Below are 22,057 nucleotides of genomic sequence, written 5' to 3'. Positions count from 1 at the left end.
GAATTATTCTTGTTCCTCACAGTGATCCAGTTTTGACCATGGGTGCTCTCCCAGTCTGGCTCTTGTGTCCTTAGACGTGCCCCCAACCTTCCTTGAGTCCTTCCTTACTCTCTGGCTCTACAAGACACTCCAGGCACATCTTCTATTTTCCTTGCCCTGGTTCTGGAGTCACCCACTTCTCCTAGGGGCTACTTAGGTTTTTAAAAATTATTGTGAATTTCATGGATTTATTATGGAATTCATAGATTTAAATATAATTCACTAGTTTTAGTTCACTATAGTTGACACTATAGTTGATGATGTTCTTTGGTCAGCAGAAGCCAATCAAGCTGATGGCTGAGTCCTTTTGACATAATGTTTAATAATTTCTTTTGGTCCATATTCCAGGCTCATCTTAAACATTTCCTACCCCACTTCTGGAACCAGAAGAGGTGTTGGTATTTAATGCACTTCTTTTATAGCTTTCAGTTGCCAAGGAAGCCCGATGTGCCTGTTCCTAGTTTGCTATGCTGTGGCCCAGCTGGATCCTCACCTGATCGTCCTTCATTATGGTGATCGTTAACTCTGCAGGTTCCATCTTTCCTGGAAGGGGTCAGGTGTCTCATCTGGGGGTAATGCTGCCTGCAGGAGTGTTTGCAAATATTTAGTTACCACAGTGCCTGCTGATCTTCCTGGGACCTCATGCTCTTGGCCCAGGCTCCTGGATGGTATCAGATCCCCTTGCCTTGCTAAGGACAGTCCGCTCCACAAGAATTCCCCTGTCCCAATGACCAGTCAGGCTCTCATTGAAAAGCACTTTTGCCAGACCATTTTAAAGACAAAGCTCATCCACGTTTCTGTATTTCTTGACTTGGGAGCATTGAAAAGGGGCTGTCTGGCTGTTAGGGTTCTGTCCTTCCTGATGGGGTGGTCCACTTTTTGTTGAATTCCCATAACAGGGGAACCCAGTGTGCTTATTTGCACAAGATTTACTTTGCTATATATAGCACATTGAAAGAACTCACAGGAGAAATGGAAAGGCTATTTTGCTGTCTGCTTTTTTAGAATAGTCTTAGCTCGGCTTTCTCTGTTTACTTGGTTTGAATTTTCCCGGAGTACAGTGTGTGTGCATTGCCCTGACATACCCTCTGGTTATTTTTCCTTTGGGGACAATGTATTTTGAAATACTTTGCCTACCAAACTATTTTCATTAGGAAATAGTGAATTCTTTTGCCCATTTTGAGTCAATCAGAGACAATTAAACCCCCCTCGATGAAGTGGAACCTGTGCCAGCAGTTAGATGCTGGGTGGCCCGTGTCTCTCTGTGGCCCAGTCTCCTCATTTAAATAGGGTGGAGGATACAGTCTCTGGGTGCACTGTGAGGAGCAAGTGAGATAATGTGCACAACGGGTAGAGCCACGCTGGGCAGGCGGGTAAGTGTTTGAAAAGGTTAGCTGCAGTTCATTATTATGACTATACTACTATGCTTGATTATTAGTGTTACCAAGATCTTTTGGTTAAAATGTTTCTAAACATTATCATTACACTGAAGTACATGTACTTCCTGCCAAGACAAAGTGCTTTAAGTGTGATTTGCCTGTGTAGTTTTATCATGGGTGAATGTATAGGTTTTGAAGAGCATTTTGAAATATTGAAAACAGTTCGTGCACCCCCATTGCTAACGTCACGGATCCCGTATAATTTCCACATCAGCGCTTTTTGAATGAAACGTCTGCCCCCAGAGGAATCCAGTACCTGAGGGGTTGATGAAATGGAAGGAAACCCAAGTTGTCACCAGACATTTGAGCTGGGTCCTCTGTGGGGTTTAGACCTTTCTTGCTGCTCTTCTGTCCCGCCCTTTGTTTTTGTGCACTTCTAATTAAGAGTTACAAAATATCAAATTCAGGAGATTGAATTTTGGTTCTAAGTTCTACTCTTTGTCAAAATGCGACCTTGGGACTCCTGGTGGTCTCTGCAGAAAGTGTGAGCTGCAGATGGGGAGGCGAGTGTGGCCAGTGCTCGGTGGCATCCTATCCATGGCTGAGGCTTCTTGTCCCGCCAGCCTCGTGTGGGTAGCTCCCAGACACTGGCTGTCACCCAGCAGTTCCAGTTGTCCCAGTGGGTGAGTGGGTGGAGGGTTGTGCCCTGGGTTTACTCAGAGGGTATGGCCACCATCCTTTTTCTGGGCTTTTCTCTTTAGTCCCCAGGGCAGAGAGACAGATGGGGCCACTCCTGTTGCCCTCTCCCAAGTTGGAAATTATTTTTATTTCAGTTACAAAACCCATTCATTCTCTATATCTTGGTCATCTTCAGTGCACAGTGGCTTAAGAAATCTATTGACTCAGAAAACTCAGAACACGAGGCAAAAAGACACTGCAGGAAGAGAGAGAGTTGTGGGCAGGGAGGCAGCAGTTCCTCTCGGGATGCTCTCAGCTTGTGACTGTCTCTGAACAAGCCATTTTTAAAGATAAATCCAAGGGATTTGTTTCAGAATAGACAAATAAGGGCCACAGATGTCCCCTCTCCATTCAAGTCTCGAGGTACACTTGGTATTTATTTATCTTCTAAAAGAGAGTACTTTTATTATTTTTTTATTTTTATTTCTTTTGAGGAAGATTGGCCATGAGCAAACATCTGCTGCCAATACTCCTCTTTGTGCTGAGGAAGCTTGGCCCTGAGCTAACATCTGCACCCATCTTCCTCTGTTTTGTATGTAGGATGCCTGCCACAGCATGGCTTGATAAGTGGTGCTAAATCCATGCCCGGGATCTGAACTGGTAAGCCCTGGACTGCCGAACTTAACCACTGCACCACCAGGCCAGCCCCAAAGAGTACTTTTAGTAAACTGCATGATAGTTTATTAGATATGCTTTGTTCCACAAGACTAATTGGCAGAAACCTAGGCAATAACATTCATATTGTAATTGTTATCATCGGCATTCTTTTCTTTATTCATTTTGCCGTGACAGACTTTAGTCCTAAAGTCAGATGTGTGCATCTTTTCCTGGCACTTAAGTGGCATTGTGACTTGCGTTGTAACATTTTCCATTTACAGTTCTTTTTTGGAGAGGAAATTGTTGCTTTTAAGTGGGATGGAAAGTTTGATTCATTACATTGAAATCTGGTTGCCGTGCTTCACACTGGTGAGCCTGCTGTGGCTGGGACACCACGCTTGCTAGCAGAGGCCCCTGGTGTTCTTTCACACGGAGTTGAGAATTAGAGTTGAGTTGAGTCCCAGTGCAGAGGCTGCCCTGTGGGGAGGGACGTCTTCATGTGTTGTGTAGATACTGTTGATCACTGTAAACCTCCCTGCTCTGGTCTTCCTTTCTTCCATTCACTCTTCCAGTTTTCCTCCGGTTAATTCCTCTGTGAAGTGCGTGGTGGGACTTAACAGGAATTCCTTCAGTGTGCTACACCAGGCTGGGAGAAGGGAGTGTGCACGGATGGAGGGAGCATCGTGTCTGTAATTCTTGCCTCTATTCCTAACTAGTGACATCTTCTCGCTTTTTCAGTCCTGTGTTAACCATGTCTTTTTATTGCCTATATTCTGATGCTTTGATATCTGGGGTCTTGCTGACTCTGGAGGGATGGCTTCTCTCAAGATTGGCCAGTTCCTGGAGACAGCAGAAGGCTCACGTGTGAGTGCACCTTCCACATGCAAACCAACCAATCAGAGCCCACAAGAGTGGGCAGTCTAGGCCACTATCCACCTGCCTTAATCACCCCAGGGCCAGTATCAGACAGCTAGGGACAGCCCCTATGCCCCAGAGTCCTGAAATTATTCCTAAGTTTGCTTACCTTGCCTTGCCCATTACTTCTTGTGGAAACCACAGTAAAGGCTCTCGCCCACATTTTCCTCTCGCTCCCTCTGCCTCCTGACTGAGCCCCTGTGCTTCCCCAGGTGGCCCCCTGTGGTGTGGCATGCCCGCTCCTCTTGGGAACCCTGTAGTAACTATCTTTGCAATAGCGCTCATCCTGATCTGTTGGCCTGGCTAACCCTGAGTAACGATAAAGCCTGCATTTTAAGGCATGCCCTGGAGCTACTCCCCTCAGACCCTCTTCACCTTCCTTGTGTATCTGACTTCACTTCTCGACTTAACTACTCTTACCTTTGTCAGGGCCTCACCTTTGGTCCACCCTCCTCATCGCCACCAGAGCGATCTTTTTCTTTGAATCTTGGAAACTTCTGGTGAAACCAGATGTCACTCCCACTCAGCACTCTGAGCTGCAGCTCTGGAGCTCCTTGCCCCGGGTCCCGGGCACATGCTCTCCCTGCTCTGCACACGCCCGGAGCCCCCTCCCCACTGCCACCCTCTCCCATCTCCAGCTCTTTTCTCTGAGGCCCGTGGCCATTCCCTCCTACTGCTGCTCCTGCTGGGAGCAGGAGTCCCTCCTCCATATCTGGTATTAGTGCCCTCCCTTGCTCTGCTGTTTCCACGGGCAGAGTGCTCTGTCCTACCCTCTGGGCCATTCTGGGACCAGCCAGTCTTCACTGTCCCTGTAGTTTTACCCCAGAGCAGAGCCTCAGCATCTCTGATTGAATGAAGAGACAAATGAGTGAACTAATCCTTGTGATATGTGAGTCATAGAATGATGAATAATAACCCCCCAAGACATACCCATGTCCCCATCCCTAGAACCTGCGACTCTGTTAGGTTATGTGGCACAGGGGGATTAAGGTCCGTGGCAGATGCAATTAAGTTTGCTAGTCAGTGACCTTGAGATGGGAGATTATCCTGGATTATTTGAATAAATCCAATCTAATCATGAGTTCTTAAGAGTGGAAGAAGGGGAAGAAGAGAGGGCAGAGAGATGCCATGTGAGAAGGACTCAGTTTGCTATTGCTGGCTTTGAAGATGGAGGAAGGGCCACAACTCAAGGAATGTGGGTCCCTCCAGAAGCTGGAAAAGGCAAGGACACGGTTTGTGTCCTGGAACCTCCAGAAGGAAGCTTCTCTCAAGTAGCTCTTTGTAGTGATGCCATCCTAGACCACTGAAAGAACATTGCACAGGTCAGTTGCACATCAGTCCAGTTCATTCTCATGATTTTTCTTTTATCTAGGGCTACTTGATGAAGTTTAAAAGAACCTCATGCACCACTAATGCCCACCATGTGCACAGAGGGACTGTCCTTCCCCCTGTGCTGTGGGATTGGTTCTGGTGGTCGAGGCCCGTGAGGTGCTGGGTGTCTGACTCTGTCCACTTCCTGGGCCTGGCAGGGTGGCTGATGGCATAGATGGTGTGCTTACATGGGGCATGTCACTTCACATGGGGCAGTCTGAGCTGTGCTGCACAGGCACACTGGCCACCTTCTCTCCAGTGTGTTCTTGCTTGCGCTTTACTTAAAAAAAAAAATTGTATTGTGGTAAAATATACAGAACATAATATTTACCATTTTAACCATTTTTAAGTGTAAGCTTTAGTGGCATTAAGTGCATTCACATTGTTGTACAACCATCACTACCATCCATCAGCAGAACTTCTTCAGTGCCTGAAACTGAAACTCTGTTCCCATTAAAAAACAACTCCCATTCCCCCCTCCCCTAGCCCCTGGCACCCAACATCCTACTTTCTGTCTCCATGAATTTGACTACTGTAGGTACCTCGTAGAAGTGGAGTCATACTCTCTTTGTCCTTTTGTGTCTGGCTTATTTCACTTAGTATGTCTTCAAGGTTCACCCATGTTGTAGCATGTGTCAGAATTCCCTTCTTTTTTAAGGCTGAATAATATTCCATTGTATGAATAGACTACATTTTGCTTATCCATTCATACGTCGATGGGCACTTGGGTTGTTTCTGTCTTTTGGGTATTGTGAATAATGCTTCTCTGAACACAGGTATGCTAATATCTGCTTGAGTGTCTGCACTTTACATTTATGGGGATGTTATGCACAGATTTCATGTGGATGCCTTTTCCAGGGGCTGTATCAGGGCCGGAACAGTCAGGGGTGGTGACTAGAACAGTGTGAATGATGGAGTCTTTTCCCACCATTAGTTTTTGTGTTGCTCTCGTGAACTCTGAGAAGGTTGCATCAGCCCCTTAACCTGAGGTGACACTGCCAATGGTAAGGTGTCCAGTGGCCCTGGCCAGATGTTTGCTCACCTTACTTGTCACCCCCTGGATGGGTGCACACAGCGAGCTTGGCAGAGTTGCTGTCAACTTAGACTGGGTCAAGTGCTGCTTAGTGGTCTTGTCGCCTAGATGTTATACCTCCTTTATCGTTGAGCTTGAGTTTGTGCCATGTGGGCACAGCTGTGGGCTCGCTGCAGAGTGAGGAGCAGTGCCAAGAGCTTGGGGCTCGCTCGCTGGTGGAGGAGGCCGGGTGTTATCACCGCCAGTCTCATCGCTGATGTGGCCCCTGATGCACACACTGGACAATGGGCCGTGCTGACTTCTTGATTTTGAAGGCATGACTTGGTGTTCATTGCCTTTTGTCAACTCTTGCACCTCTGTCTCCCTTTTCTGTTATTTTTAGTCTATGTCCTTTGTTCACGCTTTGGTTCCTGGCAGTCAGAGTGAGAAGCTGCCCGTTAGTGTATCTCAGAGCTTGTGAGACTCGCCAGGTGAGGGGTGTGGAAGCTAAGGTATTTGCTTGGTGAGTGTCTACCATGTCACTGAAGGTGCCACTTTCTCCCTGCATTTGGAGGTTTCTCCTGGATCAGTTCAACCCTTACTAGGGCCCTCGTTTAGGGCTGTGCCCCTCCTGGTCAACTCCAAGGCACTCTATAATTGACGATTAGAGGAACAGGGTACTGGCCAGACCTCAGCATCTATCATTGAAGACAAAAAGGAGCTCAGAGCATCTCATGTGTCCCTGATGTTGTCGCACCAGCTCCCAACCCCCATAGCCCCAGTCCCATTCCTTGTCTCATTTTATAGGTGGGGCTAAGCCTGTCCCCAGAGGGCGAGCTTATGGGTCCACAGTTCCAGCTGTGTTTCAGCTGGGGAGCAGAACCAGATCTGCCTGCCTCATGGCATGCCCACAGCCCTGCACCCAGCAGCTCTTTCTCCACCTCACCCATCATTCTTTTTTTTGGGTAAGGAGGATTGTCCCTGAGCTAACACCTGTTGCCAATCTTCCTCTTCTTGCTTGAGGAAGATTGTCCCTGAGCTAACATCTGTGCTAATCTTCCTCTATTTTTTGTATGTGGGACACCACCACAGCATGGCTTGATGAGTGATGTAGGTGTGTGTCTAGGATCTGAACCGTGAACCCCAGGCTGCCAAATTGGAATGTGAGAATTTAACCCTTACACTACTGAGCTGGCCCCTCACCCATCATTCTCACTGTGTGACTGTAGAGGCCTCTCTGAAAGAGGCTGGTTCTAAACCTCCTTTTACCAAGGAGTGAGTGCTTGCTCTACATACATTTTAAGAGCTTGCAGGAACACAGAAATTGTTTTTAAAGGAAAAAAAAAATCACGTATTTAATTCCCTTTTGATTACCTGAGAACTTAATATATCTCTTTAAAAATAAGACATCATAAAAATGACTATATTAGGGACATGGTGATAAGTAGTAAAATCTCTCTTAAACTTCATTACCTTAGACAGGATCCCCTGTGTAGGAAGGCCTGTAACTGTTCCTTTTATTTACTTCGTAATTCAACTTTAGGTTGCAGTTTATTAATCCTCCTTTTGTAGAGGGTCCAGCTGGATCAGAGATGGGAGATGGAGAGAAACTCAAGACTTGTTATCTCAAGGTTGTTTCTACTGAATGACAAATTCTCTCCCCTCTTTTTGAAAACGTTCAAATTGTAATGTTATGACATACAACCAACTGGAAATAATAGACAGTATCAAAGCATATGACAGAGGCATGTTTTAATACCTGTGTGCTTTGTGGCCTTGTATGATTTGTTTCTGATATTTTGGCTCCTTCTTGTTATTTGTAGTGATAGTAAAGTAAGGCATCATATCCACTTGATTTGTCTTGCACACAAGTTTCTGGTCATAGTTTTGGCCGACGGTGATGTTATCATCTTAGACGAAGACTCCAAAACTGTGCCTTGAACCCATGAGAGGAGGAAATAGATGAAGAGGAGACTCCAGCCCTTTTTGACAGTGTCTGTTAAGTGTTCATGAGTTTATAGTTTCTGGTGGCAACCAGAAAGAGGGTCCAGAAATAGCTTCTAGAAGTAGTGGGATCTGTGGCAGTAGCTGTGGGCATAGCATGACTTACCCAGATCGCTCAGTCACTGGGAGTTTCATTTTGGTGGCCATGCATCTGTCTTTATGTTGCAGATGAGTTCTTGAATGTCCCCAAAGGACCTTTCCTTCTCTGGATGCCTGGATGAACTCTGGATAGATGGGAATCTGTGAGGTCAGGACTTAGGGAGGGATGTTGAAAGAAGCTGCCTTCATTCATAGATGCCTGAAATGACTGATGTGTGTGCATGTGTGCCTGTGTGTGTACATGTGTTTGCTGTAATGAAGGATGCACATGACAAATCCCTTCAGAGAAAGGAGTGTCTCTTTTCTGCACCAAATCTGGGCATTGAGTTGGAAGAATCTACACTTCTGTCTATATAGAGGCAAAGTTCAGTCAGGGTCTTAGAGAATTTGTTATGCTTCCTACCATTTAAATCACATCTCTCTCTCTCTTCATTCGCACTGAAGAGAGAATTTCCTTCTATCTCTGGTTTTCTTTTTTAAAATTTAACATCTGCAGAGCTCTGCCCTCTGAAACCCTCTACACATGTTGGTGTGAATTGAGGTGGTGATAAAAGTTTTTTGGATGCCACAACCATACCCTAGGCCGAGGGGAGTGGGAGGGTTGGAGGATGGACCTGCTGCTCCTCTGGTTCATGTCTGCTCTCTCTCTGGCACCAGAGAGGAGGCATCTGTAGTGACCATGTTGGACATGAGTTTGCACAATTTAGTTTTGTACCCTCTCTCCCACATTAAACTATTGGCCCCTCTCGCAGCTGTTTAGACCACTGGGTTTGGAAGTTCTGGGTGATGGAGGAAGGGAATTTTAGTATTTAACTGAAACTGCTTGATCATAGAGTCAGACTTTTAGCAGTAAAAGAGACCTTATAAAATAGATGATGTTTGTGACAGAGGCCTAAAAGACTGTTGACATTAATCATTTATATAGACTATGTAAATTCTATTTATCTCAGTATGAAAATGATGCAGTTCTCAGGAAATATCTCAAAAATACAAGTAAATATAAATCAATGCTTCAGTTCTTAACAGTTGATTGAAACGTGGTAGAAAAGTTGAAAAACAGCGGCTTCTGGTTCCAGGATAAGATGGTGTAGATTCACTTTTCCCAGCTCCTCCTTTGTAAATACAACCAAATCCTGGAAATAATTTAACAGACAACAATAAAAGGACCCTGGAAGCTGGAAGAAGACAGCAGACTGGCTGGAGACTTCAGAATATGAGGATGATTACACAGTGAATTCTCTGGGTCTGCTTTTTATCTCCCAGCCGGCCTGGAGAGGCGTGTAGCCAGAACTGCCAAAAAGTATAGAGAAAAACAAAACAAAAAAGGCTCTCTCTGGCCAAAGGTGAAGCCCAACCGCGACCTCCGAGAGCCCAAGTACCTCCTCACACCCAGGGCACCAGTGGGCAGTCTGATCCTCCTGCAAGGGTGGTATCAGCATCTCCCTGATCTCCACTCAGTGACACAAGGAGACCCAGGCCCAGAGGCTTCTGCCCACCCACCCCCACCACAACAGAAGGTGGCCCAGAGAGGTGCTATCAACTTCCTTATTAAAACACGTAAAAAAACCTAGAGTTAACATCATATTTAATAGTGAAAGACTGATGCTTCCCCTCCTAAAAATGAGAACAAGACAAGGATATCCACTCTCATCACTCTTATTTGATACAGTACTAGAAGTTCTCATCACTGCAATAAGGTAAGAAAAAGAACGAAATTCATATAGGTTGGAAAGAAAAAAATAAAACTCAATTTTCAGAAAACATGATTACTGTGAAGAAAATTCTAAGGAATCTACCAAAAAGAAAAAAACTCTTTTAGAACTAAAAAATGATCTCATTAATTAAGATTATAACATATAAGACCAAAATCTGCAAATCAATTGCATTTCTATGTATAGTCATGCATTGCTTAATGACGGGAATACATTCTGAGAAATGCATCGTGAAGCTATTTCATCATTGTCCAAACACCATAGAGTGTACTTACACAAATGTAGATGGTATAGCCCGCTACACACCTAAGCTGTGTGGTACTGATCTTATGGGACCTCTGTCGTATATTCAGTCTGTTGTTGATTGAAACGTTATTATGCAGTGCATGGCTGTACTGACAATGGACAAGTGAAAATAAGCACAATACCATTTACAATTGCTCCAAAGAAAATGAAATACTTAGGTCTTAGGTTTAAATTTAACAGAACTCGTACAAGATCTATATAATGAAAACTATAAAATGCTGATGAAAGAAATTAAAGAAGATTTGAATACCATGTTCATGGACTGAAGGAATCAACATAATAGAGATGTCAGGTATCTCTAAAATTGTCTGTAGGTTTAACACAATTCCTATCAAAATCTCAGCAAAGCTTTTTGTGAACGTGGGCAGACTTATTCTAATATTAACATGGAAATGCACAGGTCAGGTGCCGGCCTCATGGGCTAGTGGTTAAGTTTGGCATGCTCTGCTTTGTCGGCCCAGGTTCAGTTCCCAGGCACAAACCTACACCACTCATCAGCAGCCATGCTGTGGCAGTGACCCACATACAAAACAGAAGAAGATTGGCCACAGATGTTAGCTTGGGGCTAATCTTCCTCAGCAGAAAAAAAAAAAAAAAGAAAAAGAAAAGAAAAGCACAGGTCCTAGAATAACCAAAATAATTTTGAAAAAGAATAAAATGGCAAGAATCACTCTTCCTGATATTGATGCTTAGTGTAGAGCTACAGAATTGAAGACAGTGTGGTACTGGCAAGGGATAGATCAATGGACCAGAATAGAGAACTCAGAAATAAACCAACACAAGTATACCAAATTAATTTTTGACAAAGAAGCAAAAGCAATTCGTATAGCCTTTAATAATTGGTGTAGGAGCAAGTAAACATCCATAGGCCACAAGGAAAAAAAAAAGAAAGAAAAAAGCCTAAACCTCCATACCTCATACAAAACTTAACTCCCAAAGTATAATAGATTTAATGTAAAACTATAAACTTCTAGAAGAAGACATAAACATTTTTCAGGACCTAGGACTAGGCAAAATACTCATAGACTTGATACCAAAAGCATGATCCATAAAAGGAAAAATTGATAAATTGTACCTCATCAAAATTTAAAACTTGCTACAGGAAAGACTCTGTTAAGAAAACGAAAAGACAGACTACAGACTGGGAGAGAATATTTGTGAATCACGTATCCTAGAAAGCACTTGTATTCACAATATATAAAGAACTCTAAAAATTGAACATTAAAAAAATCCAGCTTGAAAATGGGCATGACATGAGGAGACATGTCACTGAGAAAGAAATACAGATGGCAATAAGCACATGAAAAGAAGTTCAGCATCCTTAGGTAATAAGGAAATGCAAATTAAAACCACAGAGATATCACTGTACATCTACCAGAATAGAAAAAATAAAAATAGTGATAACATCAAGTGTTTCCAGGGATGCAAAGAAACTGCATCACCCATACACTGCTGGTGGGAATGTAAAATACACCCACTCTGGGAAATAGTCCTTTTAAAACTAAAAACAGAATTGCTATATGATCCCAGTTGCACTCTTGGGCATTTGCACTAGAGAATTGAAAACTTATTTTCACACAGAAGCCTGTGCACGAATGTTCACAGCAGCTTTATTTATAATAGCCCAAAGCTGGAAACAACCTAGATGTTCTTCAACAGATGAATGGTTCAACAAACTGTGGTACATCCACACCATGGAATACTACTCAGCAATAAAAAGGAATGAATTATTGATACACAAAACTATTGGGTGGGCCTCAAGGAAATTTTCTGAGTGCAAAAAGCCAATTTCAAAAGGAAACATACTGCGTGATCCCATTTATGTAACATTTGTGAAATAACATAATTACGGAGATGGGGAACAGATTAGTGGTTGCCAGGGCTTAGGGATGGGGGAAGGTGGGTGTAGCTACAAAGAGGTTGCATGAGAGGGCTTGTATCTTAATGTGATGTTTACAAGAGGCTACACCTGTGGAAAATTTCATGGCAGTACCTACACACACGAGTGTACTTGAAACTGGTGAAATCTGAATTAGCTCTGTGGATCATACCAAGGTCAGTTTCCTGGTTTTGATATTGCATTATGGTTATGCAGAATGTTAACATCGGGGGAGGCTGGGTGAAAGGTACATGAGACCTCCCTGTACATTTCTTTGCAGTTCCTGTGAATCTATAATTATTTCAAAATAAAAAGTTTAAAGATGATCCTTTTGTTACTAGAAACTGTAATTATTAAATATGAAAAGGAGACACAGAAGTGCAATGTGCCTAGCACCCAGACAATTGAAATGTGGGGCTGCCAAGACCAACGCCTCAGGAGGAGGCCCTGATCCATTGGGATACTCTGCAAATGAGATGGGGAGAAAAAATGTGCCTGCCACTTTTTCTAGGGAGAGGTAATCAGACATTTATACTTTCCAGCAGAGATGAAGCACTTGGGAGACAACGTCTCTCATGGGTGTGGGCATAAGCATATAAGATTTATGAATAACTATAATTAAGGACAAATAGAAGAATCTCATTATTATTCCAGATCTGACTTTAAGGAGACTTTGTTCTCTGGTTATAAGGGATATATAAAAGGCTTGGGAATATTAGCTTAAATTAATGCCTGGAAATATCCACTAGTATCTTATCTTATTGTAATGGGTAATTCAGATAATTATAGTCGGAAGGGATGCACTAATGCACACACCCTGGAGTCATTTATTATCCCTGTCTCAATCCTGGGAGCGGCATAGCCCTTCGCCTTTGAAATCAGAATTGTGACTGGATGCTGAGGAACAGCCAATGTCTTCTAGAAAGGAAGGGTGTTGGATAAAAGCACATTGTTATGTCACAGTTCACACCTAGGTAAATGTGCACTTTTAACATATTTACAGGAAATGGATACTGCAGAGAAATACTACACTGTATCGCACGTTCCTAAAATAAACAAGCTTGTGGTCAGTGACATCCACTCCCATGAGACGAGTCATACTGAACATGGGGCAGGTGTCTTGCAATCATGTGGAAAGGTGAAGAAGTCTCGATAGGCAATACTTCTGAAAACACACTAGAAACGGTAAAGAAAGGCCGCTTCTGGAACTGAGATAGTATGCCTGCCCTTTCCCTGTTTGCGCAAGAGAAGTAGATTTTAAGGAAATGCCACTTGCGGTATTATTATCAAGAATCATAACTCTCAATGGGATGCTTCCCATAAAAAGCAGCAAGTGATCCCATTGCAGAGGGAGTTTAAAGATGCAGAAAATTGAAACTTGATCTGCATTTGAGTAACAACACCCAGTTGTTAGATTAGTAAAATATTATCTAGAGAGATTACAGGACGACTTTGAGCATGGAACCAAGTCCTGAGGCTGTAATTGGGATGCTATATAGTGCAGTCTAAGCTGGGGGTGCCCCTTGGGCTGTCATACTAACAGTGTGGCTGGAAGGTTGTACCCAAGCGTGGCTTCTCTGGGGATATGAATTTGTTACCGTCACCTTGCTGGGCATAGGGCATGTTTCCTCAGAGGCTCCTTTGGAACTGACAATCTCAGGGCCTTCCCTCTGACTCCCTGAGGGAAATTGAGGTCTGTGCGTGAGCTTAGCTTGCTTGGTGTCCTGTGCTTGTGTTCTGCAGGCAACTAACCTGAGAGGAAGGGAAGAGTACATTCCAAAGTGTGAGTCCTCCCTCGGAGACTCTTATTGCTGAGTAGTAAGCACTTTACTTTGAGCATGTTGGTTTCACATTGAAAAATCAAAAGTATTGCAGTTTCTGATATGTCTGAATTGGGTCAAACGAGCACTTGCTGACCCTCAGGCGGACTGTAGCCAGATGGGGTACACGCTTCCTGAGGGGGTTTTCCCCTGTGACCAGCTACTTGGTGCTGTGTGAAGGGGATTCCTGGTAGACCCAGATGTTGAGCCGAGTAGGTCTGACACCTCTCTCACGAATACTGATCAGAATTAAATGCCCTGCTGTCTGGCCTTTGATATCCTCAGATGTCTTTTTCTTTCACTGGTTATCTCCCTTGCCGCTGAAATGTAGCATCTTAGTACTTTTTACACACTTTCATACACTCAAATTTTTACTTAACTTCAGGGTAACCTTGTGACAACATAATTCCTCTCTGTAATCACCATTTCTCTAAAAGTTGAAGAATGTTTTATATTTAATGAAATATATTAAAGTGTTAAAATCTCCATATGCCCCAGTTTTTAATAAAACAATGAATCTTACAGTCATACACATTGATCTATTCAAATTAACTTTCTCAACTTAAAGGAAGGGGAGGCCAGGCCCTCCCCAGAGGACCACATCAGGATCACCTGGAGGAGTGCTTTTTCCAGGTGTATGTGTTTCCCTAGATGAATAGTTGTCTTATCTACTCCCACCCCTTTCACTGCCTTGGCTAGTCACGCTTGCAAGGATTCGTATCCTGGAAGGATTTGCAATGGAAAGCTTGCTTGCCTCCCGCTGGTTTATTTTTCTGCCAGCAGAGTAGAATGAGGTCTATTAAGGAAGGCAGACAGCAACAGGAAGTGCACATCTTCTTTGGAAAGCAGTTGGGTCTGTCGTGTTTGCACTCAGAGCCTAAGCAGATCCAGTATTAACTTGGCTAAATTTTGGGATATAATGAGAAACATCAGTGTGGAGCTTCACGGAAACACTGGAACAACTTCTGCTAGAGTTATAGCTAGAACCCCCAAGAGCAGCGTTTTTCAAAGTGTGATCTCTGGACCAGCTTCGTCAGCATCACCTGGGAACTCGTTAGAGGTGCACGTTCTAACACCCTGTCCCTGACCAGCTGCATCAGAGTGTGGGGTGGGTGCCATAATGCGTGTTTGCTGCTGCCATGTGCTGAAGTTGGAGCATCCTGCCCCCGAGCGTTGGTGCCATCAGCTCTCTCCCTCCTCTTGTTCTCCACACTGCTGAGGAACAGTGCCCTCCAGCCAGGGTCTTCCTTCCAAGAGCATTGTCTCCTAGTTCAGCCCTGCCTGGCCCATCTTACCTCCTGCCTGGCTCTTAACCAAGTCTGCAGTGTTTTCCCCCTTCAGTTTGCTCAAAGTCTGCCACAAGTCCTCAGCTATTTCCCAGGAGTCCTTCTGCTAACTGGAAGCAGGCAGGTGATTTTCACCAAATTTGCCATTTGTGAATGTGTGTGTCTTTTCTGGTCCTTTGCCCAGTGGTGCCCATTTGTGTTAAATAATTAGTTCTTAGAGCTTAAAGAGCATGACAGTTTATACCTTTCTGCTTTGTTCTTCAAGTCAACCTCATCATCTACACATAGAAAGTCCCATTCCAGGTGCTATGCGGACACAAAGGTGAAACATTGGATTTTGCCTTTAAGGGACTTACAGCCTAGCTGTTAGGGGGACGGACATGCACATAGATGGCCTTGCTAGATGTGTATCTCTTTGCAAGTGGTTTCTGCCCTCATTCTCCTCCTCTGTGAGTCAAGCGTGATGTGATGGTAGTACCCACTTCCCAGGGTTGCTGTGGGGAGCAGCGCACATGAGTCAATACCTGCAATATCTTAGGACAGTTCCTGTGCATTGTTGGCATTAATTAATTAAATAGAGGTGGAGGTCCAGCTGTCTGAGGGAACAGGGACGGTGGCTGCAATGCCAGAGAAGTCTTCCTGGAGAAGGTGGGGTTTGCATGGGACCTTGGGGATATCTTAGTGTTTGAGTGGGTAGACACGAATTTAATAAAATATGTCTGTACTTGATGGCCTTGCTTCATTGTTGGCTATAGCAGGTCAGCCTGCGCCACAAATCTTAAATGCTTCTCACTTTGATGTTGGTGCTGCCACCTCGGTGGTCAGGGAGTGTTTCCTTTGTCACAACAGACTCATGGGGTCGTTGGTTCAGACAATTTGCATAAGGGAAGTTAGAAAGCAAAGAGAATTAACAAAGAGAAAAGAGCACGGAAAGAAAGAATGAAGAGATATACCTGAGAAAGGTGGAGCAGGAATAGTGTAAGAAACTGGAGGGAAGAAACAGTGGAGAGAGATGGGAGTTTGAGTGGGATGCTCTGAGCCCAGTGACAGAGCTCCTGGATTGTGTTCATGCAGTAAAGACTGTACTGACTCCTGGAGCCCAGGGTGCAGCCGCAGAGGCTGTTGAATGGGTGCCTGTTTCTCCTCTCTCACTGTGACAAGTAGTAGGGGAGTCACTTCCGAGGGATATTGCCCTGTGGGGGTCGGGAGGGCAATGGATCATGGATCTTTTTTGATATTCAACTCCACAGTGAAATATTTGGTAGCAGTACTCTACTGTCAAATGATTCTCTAAAAAATAATATTGAAGGTTATAACAAGAAAGTCAGTGTAAACTGGGCTCTAACCAATCCACTTTGGCACCGTAGAGCTGGGTTTCACTGACTGGTTCCAGGGAGACATCGATATTCCATTTCAGCACAGTCTTCGGGGAGCATGGCCACCATGCATGTGTGTTTCATGCTCTTTTATTGTCCTTCAGGCAGAAGGCTAGCTGTTGCCTGTTTTTATTTTATTTTTCTGCTTCACATGTAGTGTATGAAAGTAGAGTGACTCTGATGCAAAGGAAATGTGTTTGAAAAAAACCTGGAACCCATTTTAAATAGGACCCACGATCCTAATGCAAAAATGGAATCTGCCCATCAGCAGCCTGGGATGTAAAGAGGCCAACTTGGAATTCCGGTGATGGGTCCAGAGTGTCACCAGTCTTTGATGATGTCTGTGCCTTGCACAGCACACTCAGCCTAACTCTCTGCTAAAACGAGTCCTTGTATGTGAGTAGGAAATAATGTCAGCTCTCCACCAGTGCTGTGCTAGTCTCTTAGGGCTGCTGTAACAAATTCCCACAAACTGGGTGGCTTAAAACAACAGAAATGTATTCTCTCGCAGTTCTGGAGGCCGGAAGTCTGAGATCAAGCTGCCATGGGGCCACGCTCCCTCTGAAGGCTCGAGGGAAGAATCCTTCCTTGCCTCTTCTAGCTTCTGGTGGTTGCCAGCAATCCATAGTGTTCCTTGCCTTGCAGCGATTTTAGTCTCCGTATTCACACAGCCCTCTTCTCTCTGTGTGAGTCTCTACCTTTGTTTTCTTTTCTTATGAGGACAGGATCATTGGATTAGGGCCCACCCTAATCCAGTATGACCTCATTTTAACTTGACTAATTATATCTGCAAAGACCCCATTTCCAAATAAAGTCAGGTTCTGAGGTTCTGAGTAGACATGACATTTTTGGGTGACATTATTCATCACGTTATAATTGCCGTCATCACTTATTGACGCTTGGAAGTCTCTGTAGGAAGGTTTTTTTTTTTTATGGATTCCCTTTTGGTGGTGAATAATGAGGAGTTATTGAGAGCAGAAGGCTGTGTGGCTCTTTGGAAATCTTTGACGATGTTTGTTGTCTAGATGTCTGTACCTGGATCAGGCAGTGAGGTGGTACACACAAGAGCCTCTGTAAGTGCAAGGAGAGCGTCTCCCTCATCGGTGCGCAGTTCCCCTACCTGGCACAGTGCCTGGCATGTCGTATGAGCTCAATTAGAGTTTTTAGATAAATAGAAACTCCGAAAACATGGTACATTAATCTGTATGCTATTTGGAAAAATTCCTTGAAGATACTAGAATTGATTGCTAAGTATTTCCAGGATATTGCTAGATCAGCTTTCCTTTCACATTTCTACACACTGAATGTGTATTTTTGGAGAACTCCCAAATGTGTTTCCATCTCCTATTAGGAATTGCCTGCCCATAGCATTACCCTGGAAAATGTTATCAAGGAGATTAACTGTGTCATGAATAAATCTGGCATTTTCTGAGAGAGCGTAAACACTCAGAACCCGTTAGAGTTACAGTAACTGCCCAACAACATTGTTATGGTGATGATGTGTCATTGCTGTGCATGTACCGGGTATGGGAGGAGTCCACGGAGGCCCCGAGGCACACATGGCTTTGGAATGAGCTGGGCTTCCTTAGAAGAGAGAGGGTGTGGGCAATGATTCCAGACATCCAGACAAAGTGGAGGGGATCCTGGGTCAGGCCCAGGGTCCAGCCTGTCTGCTGAGGGTAGGACAGGGTGTGGTGGGGAAGGTGGCTGGGTGGCTGTGAACTTTGTTTGCATTTCATTGCAGGTTTGTCATTCACTCCAAATATAATTTTGGCTTTAAATAATGTGGATGGGCAGTCAGATGAAGGAAAATCTGGCACATCGTGAAGCTGTGAAGCCAGCAAAGTATTGACGTCTCCCTCTTAGAGTACTGTTAGCTCAGCTAATTGTTTTTTGGTATCTTTTGTAAGTCTGAGAAAATAAATTCCTTAGATTTGAATTACCGATTCCCATAAGCTGTTAGATATTGAAGTTCTCATCAGGTGGCAAGTTTTCTAAAGTTACTTTTTTTAAAGGGTCTAATAGTTAAAATGAAAAAAAGATAGTCTTAAAGTGTCATGCCTTTCTGGGACAGCTCAGGTCTGGGAAAATTAGTTATAATCATGAGAGTTCTGGTTAGTCCAGACCCCAAACCAACAGTCAGAGAAGGAGGGGAGAGTAGTCCTTTAGTAGAGCACAGGCGTGGCATCTTGGGGCACGTTCTCAGGGAGGTGAAGGTGAGGATATGGGCTCAGGGCAAGGCACTGCCCAGTGATACTCTCTTTCCTACAGCTAACCCCCTGCTGTGCCTGTGCTGTGGGGTGGCCCCTCTTTGTGCCTCATTCCCTTCCCAGCTCCTGCTGGTTTTCCCTCAGGTCCTGTGTGTGCCCGCTTCTCACCCCCTCCACTCCAACTGACCATACCACCTAGCTGGCCTCTCTGCCTTTACTCTTGCCGGTTCCTACCTCCATCTCTGCCCCCAGCACACAGCATGTACCCTCCAACCAGCAACCAGAGTGGTGCCTTTAAATATAAAGCAGATCATACACACTCTGCTTGGAAGCCTCCCTGGTTCACTCCACACTCCCCTCACAGTCAGACCCTAAGCTCTTTCCTCAGCCTACAGGCTTTGTACCTGACTGACTGCTACCTCCCTCCCTTGTGTCCTCACCCACCACCTTGAGTCCCACCATGTGTCACACTGGCCTCTTGGCGGTGCCCTAACTCAGGGACTTTCTAAAACCTTCTGAATCTTTCCAAAACCTTCTTCCAGCACTCCCTGGCTCCAGTGTCACATCCTCAGGGAACCCTTCCCTGAACACCTTGTCTTTGTCCTTAAGCTGCTCGGTTAATCTTGACGGCACTTACCCCCTTCTGACCTTTTACCTATTTGTGTCCTTGGCTATTTTGCAGCCCTCCCTCCCCGTTAGAATGTAAACTCCAGGGGAGCAAGAATACCTGACTCCTAGAGTAGAGTGACGTTGCCTCCTAAAAGACGCTGAAGATGTATGTATATATATATATATTTTAAAGAACAAATAACATCAACACAGTACTCATTGACTCACTTATTTAAGAAATGCTTTTACTGAGTACCCCATTTTAACTTGTTTTTAAAATGGAACTACTATTATCCCCTGAGTGTAGGTTAGGTTAAATAATGCAAAGCCCTGATAGTTGTTGCTCATTGGGTGCTGTCAGAGGTTATCATCATCAGTGATGACATTACTACCCGGCCACAAAGAGATGTGAACTGAGAACCCGCCTACCCTTCCCCCAGGCCAGTGTGACCAAGCTTTATAAAAATTATTTTATAAAAAAGTATTCTTTTCATATACTTGTGTTATTACAAGAAAAATGAGAAAGGAGGGAATATAACTGGCTTCCACTTCTCCCTCCTTACCATGTTGGTTCTCGCAAGCATGTTGGGATTATGTTGTCTCCCACCCATCCTTTCTCCCAATCCCTGTAGCATTATGTATGATATTGAACATAACTTACAAATAAGGTTGCCAGATATCACCAGCCATAGAAATACCTACCTTTTAAGTGAACATTCCATTTCTATGAATCTATTCTGGGGAAATAATCTTAAATGCAGTTAAAAATTAAAGTGCCCAAAGAGAGCCAATTGTTACAACAGCAAAAATAGAACACAACTTAAATGCTACTGAATTATCATTAATACTTAGTTATTATGGTACATTCATTTGTTGGAATATTATGTATTATTAAATTGTATTTAACAGTACTGTTAATTACATGGAAATGCTTGTATTTGAAAACAGTAATGCAAATATTAAATATTACATGTTAAAATTTTCTCTATGCACAGTTTTAGCTGCATCCCATAAGTTTTGGTGTGTTGTGCCGTTGTTTATATTCATCTCAAAGTATTTTTTAATTTGTCTTGTGATTTCTTATCTGATCTATTAGTTATTCAAGAGTATATTGTTTAATGTACATGTATTTTTGTATTGTCCAAGTTTGCTTCTATTATTGATTTCTAAGTTCATTCCATTGTGGTTGGGGAGCACACTTGGTATGATATCAGTCCTTTAAACTTATTGGGGATTGTTTTATGGCTTAGCGTGTGGTCTGTGCTGCAGTGTTCCTTGTGCACTTAGGAAGAATGTGTATTCTGCTCTTGTTGGGTGACATAGTCTATAGTTGTCTTATGGATCCAGTTCATTTCGTTCAATCTTTCTGTTTCCTTGTTGCTTTTCTGATAGTTGTTCTATTCATTATCGAGAGTGGGATATCGGCATCTCCATCGATTATTGTTGATGAATCTGTTTCATCTTTCAATTCTGTCAGTTTTTGCTTCATGTGTTTTGGGACTCTTTTTATAGGTGCATTTATGTTTATAATTGTAAGATTCCTGATGGATTGACCCTTTTATCATTATAAAATATTGTTCTTTATTTCTAATACCAATTTTTTTTATAAAGATTTTATTTTTTTCCTTTTACTCCCCAAAGCCCCCCAGTACCTAGTTGTATATTCTTTGTTGTGGGTCCCTCTAGTTGTGGCATGTGGGATGCTGCCTCAGCGTGGTTTGTTGAGCAGTGCCATGTCCGTACCCAGGATTCGAACCAACGAAACACTGGGCTGCCTGCAGCAGAGCGTGCAAACTTAACCACTCAGCCATGGGGACAGCCTCTCTAGTACCAATTTTTATTTTAAATCTGTTTTTTCTAATATTAATGTAGCAAATCCAGCTCTCTTTTGGTTGCCAATTGCATGTTATATCTTTTTCCATCCTTTTACCTTCAACCTATTTGGTTTTTTAATCCTAAGGATGTCTCTTATAGATAGCATATAGGCACATCATGTTTTTTTAAAAACTCCATTTGGTCAATCTCTGCCTTTTAATTGGAGAGTTTGATCCATTTGCATTTAATGTACTTACTGGGAAGGTAGGATTTAAGTCTTCCATTTTGCTATTTATTTTCACTGTTTCTTATGTATTTTTTGTTCCTCTCTTCCTCCATCGCTGCCTTCTTTTTTGTTAAATAGATATTTCTTAGCGTACCATTCTATTCTCATGGTCATTTGTTTTATTTTTTTGGAGCTATTTTCTTAATGTTTACCCTGGGTATTATAATTAACATCTTAATTTCTTGAAATCTAGTTTAGATTAATACCATCTTAATTACAGTACTATAAAAACTTTGCTGCTTACTATATAGTTTTATTTGCTCTTCCCTGCATTGTGCTATTGTTGTTATACAGATTACATATTTATACCTTCTATGCTCATCAACCTAGATTTTTAAGTATTGATTTATGCATTTGTCTTTTAAATCAAGGGGGAAAAAGAGTTACAAAAAATTACATTTCACTCTCTTTTATGTTTAATTAGTAGATTTTTTTACTGGTGCTCTTTATTCTTCAGATGGATTCAGATTACTGTCTAGTGTGCTTTCATTTTACCCTGAAGGACTATCTTTAGTATTTCTTATAGGGGAAATCTGCTAGTGATGAATTCTCCCAAGTTTTTGTTTATCTGGGAATGTCAAGTCCTTCTTCAGTTTTTCTCTTG

General features: G+C 43.3%; 1 protein-coding gene across 1 annotated transcript in view; it reads left to right on the top strand.

Annotated features, from left to right (window-relative positions):
* ATP10A (ATPase phospholipid transporting 10A (putative)) overlaps positions 1 to 22,057 on the top strand; it is a 179,826-nt gene that overhangs the window by 12,276 nt on the left and 145,493 nt on the right.

This window comes from Equus caballus, chromosome 1, assembly GCF_041296265.1.
Source record: "Equus caballus isolate H_3958 breed thoroughbred chromosome 1, TB-T2T, whole genome shotgun sequence".
Classification (NCBI taxonomy): Eukaryota; Metazoa; Chordata; class Mammalia; order Perissodactyla; family Equidae; genus Equus; species Equus caballus.
Note: the sequence above shows the minus strand (reverse complement) of the source record. Positions and strands in the feature narration are given on the sequence as shown.